Raw genomic sequence first — 10,631 nt, 5'->3', positions numbered from 1 at the left:
GATCTCGGGAACTGTAAGCGATTGGTAGGTAGTTTAAATTTGGAAAAGTTGCGTATTTTGATGTTTAACAAAATGCAGTTTAAACTGAAAATTGCGAATACTTTCGGAGATATTCGGAAAAAAACGAAATTTTGCAAAATCTATTTTATTTTTTATTGAAGTTATTAAAAAGATATTTCAAAATAAATGACACATTATTATGACCACTTTTATCCCTCTACAAGATGCTACTTTTACATTTGAGTTTGACGTTTCGTCTCTAGTCAACCATCATCAACATTGTTTTTTCTTATGGAAGTCATTTTTACTTTTGATAGATAATTTTTTTCTGATTTCAAAAATGTAAACATCACATATCTTTTAATAAGAAATAACGCTAGCCGTAAAAACGCAAAAACTACGTAATTTTTGAAGTCAGAAAAAAATTCTCTATCGAATGACACAAAAATCGTGAGTAGTGGCAACTGTTTATTATCGTTTATTATAGCACACTTTCATCCCTTCTGGCATACTACCCTACAAAGGCACTAGATGATTGCTAAAATAACAATTTCTCGTTGTTATTCGGTTGTTATTTCGCTGGTTGTTATATTGATAGGAATTGTTTTCTAAAAGTGATTCCCTCTATTTTTTTCTAATTTCAACTATGAATTTGTATATTCTTAAAAAGGAATCGTACATGTGGCGAAAAGCTATGTGGAACTCGGGACGGTAAGTGGTTCCAAACTATACGCAACAAATAGTTGAATTAGAGTATTAGATCTTTTATGAATTAAAGTTGGCCCCTCTCAACAACGCCCACTTTCGAAATAATTCCTTAGACGGAGATTAAACACCTTATGCAAGAACATAAATTTTAGCTTGCTTTATTTATTCAGAAGGAGGTTGTTTCGTCGACGTGGATTAAGGGGGGTACACAGTTGAAAGGTATTAAGTTGATTAAATTTACAATGAAACAACATCCTCGAGTCGCTAACTTTTGAATTATAGCTAAAAGCTATGAATACTTGAAATCAAAGATTTTGCAGTCCGGCGGCGAGAAATGTGAGCAACGAAAAATCGCTCAGAGGGTAGGTGATACATAATGGATAAAGTAATCGGAGTATCAGAGCGTGAACTGATATGCAGATGCCGTTGATAAAACACAAAGTAGACAGAAACTCTAAAGCTACTAAAATTCTAAGCTCCTGAGCTTTCGCCTTTTTTTATTGTTTGCGCAACTTTGATCTCGTTTATAATTTTCATCACATCGTTTTTGCGTTAGACTATTTCGCATTCAAATTCTTCGCCCACCTCCCGCTATATTCAAATTGAAGGAGAAATACGCTTTGATGCAAATTAATTCAGAAAGTTTGACTTCCTGGCCAGATAGTTTCAAACAACCATTAATAATTGGTTCTAATTATGTTTGGGCCAACACTGCCCGATAAATACGGACTAATTGTCCGACAACGCTTCATTAAGCTTCACCAGAAACCATTTGGCGACCTAAATTAGTGCAAGTTTATGTAAAATGTAATTTAATAAATGGTTCGAAAACTGCAATTTTTCAAGCAATTATACAAATATAACGCAGTTGATGTACAGAAAGACGCACGTTCAGTGTTTGCATACAAATAAGAGGTTCTGGTAATGATCCATTATAAAATTTTGAATTTAAATTGAAAACTTAATAAGAAGAAGCGGAGAAAATTGAATAAAAGTAATCGTTTACTTCAAGAGTAAGTTCTTGTAGCGTAACGTCATTTATTTTTCTTTTATAAGTCATAATGGAAGTTGGTAGCCTATAAACTCAAATCAATGGGGGCAATTTGCAAAATGCAGTTACTAAAAAAAGAGGGGTTATTAATATTCAAATTTCATTTTGACTAAATCTTGCACTGTCTTCAGCGTTCTAAAAGAAAATATGGATCTTTGGGTAAGTACTTGCAACATTAGCAAGTAAACTGAGCTTAATGCAACTGCGACGTAGCAATAGGCTTACGAGTACTTCTATCTGCAGAACTGCAGTCAGTATAGCGCTCCAATTACTCCAATTATAACATAAAATGGGGAGTAATGTTATAAAATCAATAACCAATAATTAAGCAATTGGAGTTTATACGTTAATTAATTACGAACCTATGGGTTCAACTAAAACCGTTTATCTACGTTAACATTGATAGCGGTATAATATTAATTGCACTGCAAGCTTTTGACGTACAGTAGGTACATAATTTTAAATTGGATGTTGTCACACGTACAAATCATTTTAATTAAATGCAATGCAAAATATATATCTGGGCTTATACTAATTAAAAATCTCTGACAAATAACAAGGGAAAATGAAAAATAAACACCATCTACAGATTTTTCACTCGCGAGGTAGATGGAAGACAAATTAATTACCTTTCTACCGTTGGCAATAACTTAATTTATTAAAATTTCTATTTTATCATGAAGGAAGCTTAATTAGATTCTTATTTCCTTGCTAACGGTTTGCTCATTAAACGCTAATGTTAAAGATTTCCCATTCTATGATACACCACTTATCTAGAAGGCTACTGCGAGAAAATAGAGTGGAATAGGAAACTGAAATTAACATTTATATAGCAATTTCTTGGTATTTTTATCTTGTCAATTTTATTTGTATGATATAAAAAGAAGAGGAATTGGTTTGGCTGTCTGTGCAAATAAACATCTTCAGTTGGGACGTTTGAATAAACAAATAAGCACTCTACCTATTTTTATTTCTACGTATTGGTACACTAGCAAAAACACGTGTGGGAGTTTGCTGGTTTCCGAGCATCAAATTTGTTCCCACCTGTCCAATTTTTAAGAATAAGTTAATGTTCAAAACAAATAATTTGCAATTTATTACATACTTTACGCAGAGGTGAATCGTACTGAAAATATAAATTTAATATAACGATGTGAGAGACGACGATAAATTTAAAACAAATTTAAAATGTCATTATGCAAACATAAATGACGAGAGCGTATTTTCCTTCTAATAATATTAATGCTAGGACCAGGGAGAAATACCGGTAGGCACGAGAGCCTTATCCCATTCTCTTTCAAATAAGGCGTCTATCGTCGAAGTGTATACAGTTTAATGAAAAATAGTGGAGCGTATACAAATACAAACAAATTTTGAAATGAGCATTAGTTTATTGGAAATGTCTACATATGAAACTTTTTTTTAATTTTTTTGTAAATAGCATTGAGCATTGTTTACATTAGAAAACGTACAGCATGCGTACACAGTAATTTTGAAACCGGTATTAGTTTTAGTTTCATTCAAAGTACCTACATATGATATTTCATGTAACTGCTTTCATAAATCATAACTAAGAAAGTTGCTATTGAGCATGCACAAAACCAAATTTTAAAACTGGTGATTTACTTGTATTCCAAGGGCCTATGTATTAAAGTTCAGTCTTTGAGGAAAATACGCTAAAAAGCATACTGTCGCAAACCAAAGAATTAATAAAGCTCGACAAATCCACGCTATATAGGACATGTATAAACTTTTCGCATTTTTAAGATAATTTAATTCGGAAAACTTTTTGCAAAAATTCAATTTTGACCTCGTGAAATGTGCTTGACTTGAACACTCATTATTTTTAAACGTAATTTAGGCCATCAAGCAACTTCTATCATTCAATTTATACGTTACGCTATACTTTAAAAGCTAGAAGACGTTAACTCAATATTGATATACGGCGCATAGAGTGGATTAAATCTCTCGTGACGTCGTATTAACCATAACACTTCGGCTCGCAAATTTAATAAAATCTGTTATAACGCCTATTAGAACTTTTGTCCTATTGTAATAATTCAAGGCGAGGCGTAATAATATTTTATTGTGGTGCTCAGAATTAGCAGATATTAAATATACAGAATAATTGACAATATAGGCATTCACGAAAACATTGTAATACACGGCATTTTTTTAAAAATGATACCTACATAAACTCCCGTATAGATGGTTAAGGGTTAACCTTAATCTAATATAACGAATTTTATATATCACTGCGACTGGATTGAATTTTACGACGGCTAGCTCAGTATATTCAATTACCTTGCGGAATGGTTCATTATTTTTTTTAAGAAAGATTTTTGAATACTCGTAATTTAACTAATTAATCAAACACCTGGTACAAAATGGTATTCAAAATAAACGCCTTTGGATGATAAATAAAATTTAATATTACTTAAATTTCGACTTCACAATTAATGGAATAAATATTTACTAATATTTTTGGTTTAGGTTCACGTTCACTTATCATTTATCAACATTCACAAATTTGTTCACGGGATTTTTCCCGTGGATCGAACTCTTCAGGAATGTTAGAATGACTTTAAACATAAATCTTATAGAAAATCCCAAAAACAATCCACTCCCATTGTTACATAACGCAAAAAATTCAAAATAACCTAAATTTATCGATGAGTCAAAATTTTCTCCAGTGGATGGTTGATTTTCTCTTTTGAATGGGTAGCAGCAATTTAGAAAATTGGAAGGTGGGACGCCTTTTTAATACAGATAGTTGAAATTTGATTTATTTAACTGGAATAATTACCAATGTCCTGCAATATGGAAATGTCCAAAATTACCCTTTGTAACGATTTACTTCTCCATTAGGAAGCATTATTATTATTGTTTAGAGTATATTACTTGTCGAAAAACCCCTGTAACATTTGTGTCGATGTGAAAGGTGGCTCCACCTAGTTAACCACGCAATTTTCCGCGCGGATTGCCAACGCCTTGATTTTTGGTTGACGATTGTCATTTCTCCTTTTTCCCTTCGTAAGCCTTATCGAAATACACGTCGATTAAAAAACAGCTGAAAGCGTGAGGTACAACCCATGGAATTTTGATGTCCACCTTCCAAATATATTGATTTCTGGCAATTGAATTCATAATTTGGCAATTCCGAAGTAATTAGTTTGGCCGGCATTCACCTACGCTCCTACTACTCCTAGTAAGGATTGTGCATTTCGTTTATTTAGAGTGTACCTTCTTTAGGTTTCGGCTGTAATTTGTTGTAATGCAACTTCCATCGACAATTGTCGCCAAGAGGTAGGTAAATTTTATGTCATCAAAGAAGAGAGGTTACCTTTAATTTCTTTTAGGGTTCAAGTTCAAGTTCAGGTTGAAGTTCGAGTTCCAGGCACATTTTACCTTACCTACTAATTCTTGTTTCGATATACAAGTTTTCTAATTCGGCGATACCTGTCATTACGGACGCCCCTTGCTTACATCTAGATCTACTGATAACAAGCGACCATTTTGTTGTGGAATAGGTCAGCGGGTCATGAAGGAGATTTAATATCGAGAGATAACTTCCATACTTCTTTAGCTTCTTATTTTGATCCTTTAGGGTTATATGCGATCACATTTAAGTGAATATGTGAACATCAGTACTTGTTTAGTATCTTTACCATCTCGGTTAAATTATGATCCAGTTTGAAACGCAAATGTTGTTGGGGTCCACCACTTCCTTCTGAAAGAGTTGACCAATTAAGTACCGTTTTGCGCATGCAAACTAATGCCGATTCAAAAGTTCGTTTTACAAGCCATGCTGATCTGGTGGAACAGAATCAACCCCTTAAGGTGTATTGTAAAAAATGACCCGTATATACGTTTTGAAGCATCAGGGATGCGAATAAAACATAATCTCGGTTATGTCGGTCTATCTGTCGGTCCATCTGCACTCTCATTTCTCACTAAACGGTTGGACCGATTGGAACCAAATTTCCAAATATTTATCTATGTGAAAGCCGATAACAAGCATTCAGTATTTCTAAATCGAAAGGAACATGAAAAAACCAAATCTCTTCGGGAGACTATACAGTCATAATTTTTAACCGATTCCGATGTGCTTCTTACTCAACGAAGGTACGTAACATAATCGTCAAGTTGAGAATAATATTTCCAAAGTAAAACACTTTACGGAATATAATACTGTCTATAACCATAAATTACAAGAATGATGTGCAGCTCCTCTACATTATCTTAACCTTTTTTGGCCAGGAACGTGTATTTTGCCAAGTTGCCAAATTAATATTATTAAAATAATACGACGGATTTTCTATTTGTTTAGAACGTGTCATTGCACAAGTTTTTCTTAATTGCAACGATTCTAAAACCATTCCAGCAAGTAATTAATTATGTCTATTGGAAAAAATTAAACTAAGTATACTATTACGCTATAAAGTTTATGGAGGTAGTAAAGTTAATAACCGAAAATGGACGCATAAATTTCTACGTTTATTTAACCCAAATAGGGATTTCTTTAACTATATATCTAAGCTATTGAGATAGTAAAATTGAAATTACAATAGGAACACAACCTTGTGGTCGGTTAGATTAACAAAGTCCGAGTCCTATTTGAAGCTGGACTTGGAGAGAATAGTTATACTTAATTTACATTTACGAATTACGTTTGAGGTTAGTCCTGAGCTTTGTCCAATTTATGTAATGAATTTAATATTTGCGCCACGGGCGGCGTATAATATTGTAGTTTTCTATTTTATTGTTCTTGGTACTGAAAATATTGTACACAATTTCAGAAGTCTGTTGCCACTTTAACGTCTTTTTTTATTACAGACTCGCCATGTTGGCGGAGTACTGGCGCTTAATTGCGTTATTGTGGATACCACCTGCACTTCTAGCTACGTCTGTGGATATACGTAAGTAAATTTTTACTTTTTCGCCAATGATTCTAAGTTGCAATTCCTTCCCTAGATTCACAATATTTCTCATACGGTTTGTAAATTACCCAACCGTGTGCAAACGAGCTAGCGCAATGTCGCCTTGTAACTTTTCTAATTTAAATTTCACGTTACACCGTAGCTGTGTGGCACCGCAGGATACACGCTTTTGATTTATTAAGGTCATACGTCTCGGGGCCGTTTACAAAAACATTACCTAATTAAACTTAAAGCCCTATAGTTTCAGGATCAACTATAATATTTCACCTCCGCGCCAATCAATCTTAAAGCTCGAAATTTACTACCCCACACTGTGAAGTTTAGATAATTTCTACAATGAATTATTTCACACATTTTACAGCGAAATACGTTATTCCGTACTGCACTCCGAGTGATGATGACCCCATAAAATAAAATCGCGCATTTTACGAGCGTTCCGAAATGCAATTTTATTGAAAAATGACTTTATAAGTTCAAATCGCGAGGCTTCATCCCCACATTGTCGGAACGATTTATGCGCTGTTAAGTAGCGAAAATGCGGGACTCCTCTAATTAAAAGTAAACATGTGCAGAAGCAGGGCTTTAAAAAAAGAGGCCACTTTTTCCGTCAAGTTCAAAAATTTAAATTACATTTCCTTGTGCCGTGACGAAGATTAAGCGACATTTTACGTGCCGACTTCTAAAATCCATCTTATCACTTTAAGGTAATACTGAAAATTTATTTGTCGCAACGCGTAGTGCCTTCCAAATTTTAGAATTAAGCTCCTGGTAGTCGAAAGGTAAGTGCTAAAAAGATACTTTTCAAGAGAAAAATATGCGAATGCTTTCAACCTCTACCGAAGTAGTGTAGAAAATGGCGATACTTTTAAGTACAAAAATTAAATTTATTTGACTTACGACGTTTACTAACTGTAAAAGTATAAAAAATTTTATCGTTACTCAGTTTGCTCTTTTAATTTTTAGGACTGCCAATAGTATTTGTGTAGGAGATTTGAGGTGCCGACATTGCGATGCTGCAAAATTAGCAAAACTGCTGTGTGAGAATGTTCTTACATTTGTTTGATGTTCATTAATTGAAATCAACCAATAATCGTAGCCTAAAGTAGTCGGATGACATGTAACTTATGATCGGGCATGTTTAACTTCTTAGCATCAAACTGTATGGGTATGTAATGCACTGGAAGCTTTATGTGGTCGTTACATTATTTTACTACCAAAGTACACAAAGACGACGCCAAATCGCATCAACAACTGCAATAACTAAAAGCGAAACGAACTGAATAAATTGACAAGACTTCATCTACCGTTGAAAGATGGAAATGCATAAAAACGGTATTAGTTACTATAAAATGGTTAGCTAAAGGTGAAAATAGGGTTTGCAATTTATGTTGCACTTTGGCACATTCAATATCTCATGAATGCAGCCGTATTGGATTTTGCCTTTTATAACAGCGAACCGTACATCCAAGTGTTCTGAAAACTCTTAAGGTTACTCCCGACTCGACTTTTGTATTCTAAATTTTTCGACATTATGTAACGCGCTCGGATTTTGTCAACTACTCCCTTTAGACGGTCTAACAGTAGTTGATGAGACATTCACATTTCTTTGTCATTTGTTCTATTGTCAAATCTATGCATACAGACTGTGCATTCCCATTGGAATAAAAAGTAGATATGAAATTGAGACATTTTATGATCTGTTCTTCTACTATCAATATTTGTCTACTTGCACCCATCCATACTAAGCAGGTAATGCAACCACTGATTTTTAATTGTTGTAAATATTCACTGTAAAACCTTTGCAAATAGAAACAGTTAATGAGCTGAGCAAATCACGTTGTGGATACTTCTATTCAGTTTAGTACAATGATATGGGAGGTAGCACGTTTGAGTTTTCCGAGTACATCGATATGAACCTCATGACGCAATATTTCCAAAAACAAGAACTATATTGTATTATATTAAAACATGCAATTTACACATGCTAATATTAGTAATAATAAAAAACCATTTCAATAACTGTAAGCCCTTGACTCTCGTATTATAGTAGGTTTATTACATTTGTGATTAACGTGAGTGCAGCATGGTTTATTCTTTATATTTAACTGTACGTGTGGTTGTGACTGAACTCCTCCTTGTGTCTCAGGATGGTTTAGATTGACAACTGGGCCCGAACGGATTAAAGGTTTTTTTTTTAACTTCTTTTTTCGTTGATGTCGTACTCGTATTGGATGTAAGCAATAAAAATAGAGTCCTAAACTACGCGTTTTGTTAAAAAATATTTTCTATACCTTTTTAAAGTAGACTAAAATTTCTACAATTTGAGGTTAGAGACAGCTCTGTAGGTTTAATACTTATCGAGATACTACACTTCAAAGATTGACATTTTTTTGCAAAAAAAAGTGAAACTTTGAGAATTTTAAATCTACGATGTCACAGTCGGCATTCTCGACTGTCTGCTTTGTTTCAATTCCCTGGCTTCGAAATGCGATCAATCCTCGTTTGTTGCTGTCGTTGGCCAATAATTTCTACTGGGTCATTGATATTTTATTTGACTCTTCACAGATTCAATTAACCTCATGGGCCCCAAGAACGCCACTGATGGATAACAGTTTGTTTGTCAATGGAAAGGGATAGTCGATATCAAAGTAGCACTTCAGTTTCTTCACATGTATTGTCCTCTTATTTCAAACAATATTTCAGCTAGGCCTGACGATGGTATATAAATACCCGAAATCGATCGCCATAGAAAACATAATAAACGTTTGTTCGAAAAATACTTCATACTATAATTATCTTCACATCACTTTCACCTCCAATCTGTGCTGCCGCCATATCAACATGCTGCTCATTGGTAGTACACGAAATATCTCAAAATGTTTCCAGTCTCTCGCAAATATTGTCCTCCCTCCCTGGCTTTTAATTGACCTCATTAACACTTGTTTTATTGTTAAGTCTTACCCTAATCCCGACCAAAATTTTCTTAGCGGCGAATCGTAAAGATTCCTTTTTTGAACATGCTCCATTCTTTAGGTTCCACCCTCTTTTGTAAGCCCTCCATGTCTCTTAGGTACAGCCTAACACCTGTTGAGTAAAAAAGTGACCTGCTGAATAGAAAAAGGGTAGCTTTTTTCAACTGGCGAAGTGGGGCTTCAGTCCTTTACGATTGGATGAATTGCTTTATTAGCGCACTCATCCGAAAATACTGCACCCAGAGCTTTGATGTTGGCCCATTTGATTCTATTTTATCCAGGGCAGTTTTAAATTTGGCACCATAAATTTGAAAAATGTCACGGTCTTTGATAAGTTGGATTGATGACCTGTCACTGGAAGGGAAAGAGAGTTCCCCTTAGTCCATATTGTGTCATCACATTCTTTTTAAAAATCGATGCCCTTAACCTATCCTTCTCACATTTTATAAAATACAAGTACATTTGGTCCCAGCAATATAATGATAAAATACACAGTTAGGCTTTTAGAGAACTAAACAGAGCATTTTTTGGATTTTTAACCCTAATTTACAGGTCTGGGGTGGATCGTACCCCACAGCCACTTTCAATGTCCATAAGTTTTTTTTCTTTCAATATTTTGGCTTGGGAGCTCGAGTACCTTCCAAATTTAGTCTTTTCTATCGTTTTTGGCGTTTTTGGCGTTCTTAGGATTTGAGTTTTTATTTTATTACTACTTTTAGAAAAACATTCAAGGTTACAGGTCTGGGGTGGATCGCACCCCACAGCCACTTTCAATGTCCATTAGTTTTTTTTATTTCAATATTTTGGCCCGGGAGCTCGAGTACCTTTCAAGTTTAGTCTTTCCAATCTGGGGTTCGTTCCACCCCACGCCCGTAAACTTGAAAGTTTTAGTGGCCAGTAAACTAGGGTTAAGATATGTGAGTAAACTATATGACATACAGACGTCGTTCTGTGCTAAAA

The sequence above is a fragment of the Photinus pyralis genome, unplaced genomic scaffold (genome assembly GCF_008802855.1).
Source record: "Photinus pyralis isolate 1611_PpyrPB1 unplaced genomic scaffold, Ppyr1.3 Ppyr1.4_LG1, whole genome shotgun sequence".
Lineage (NCBI taxonomy): Eukaryota > Metazoa > Arthropoda > Insecta > Coleoptera > Lampyridae > Photinus > Photinus pyralis.
The sequence above is the reverse complement of the archived record's forward strand: the minus strand, read 5'-3'. Positions refer to the sequence as shown.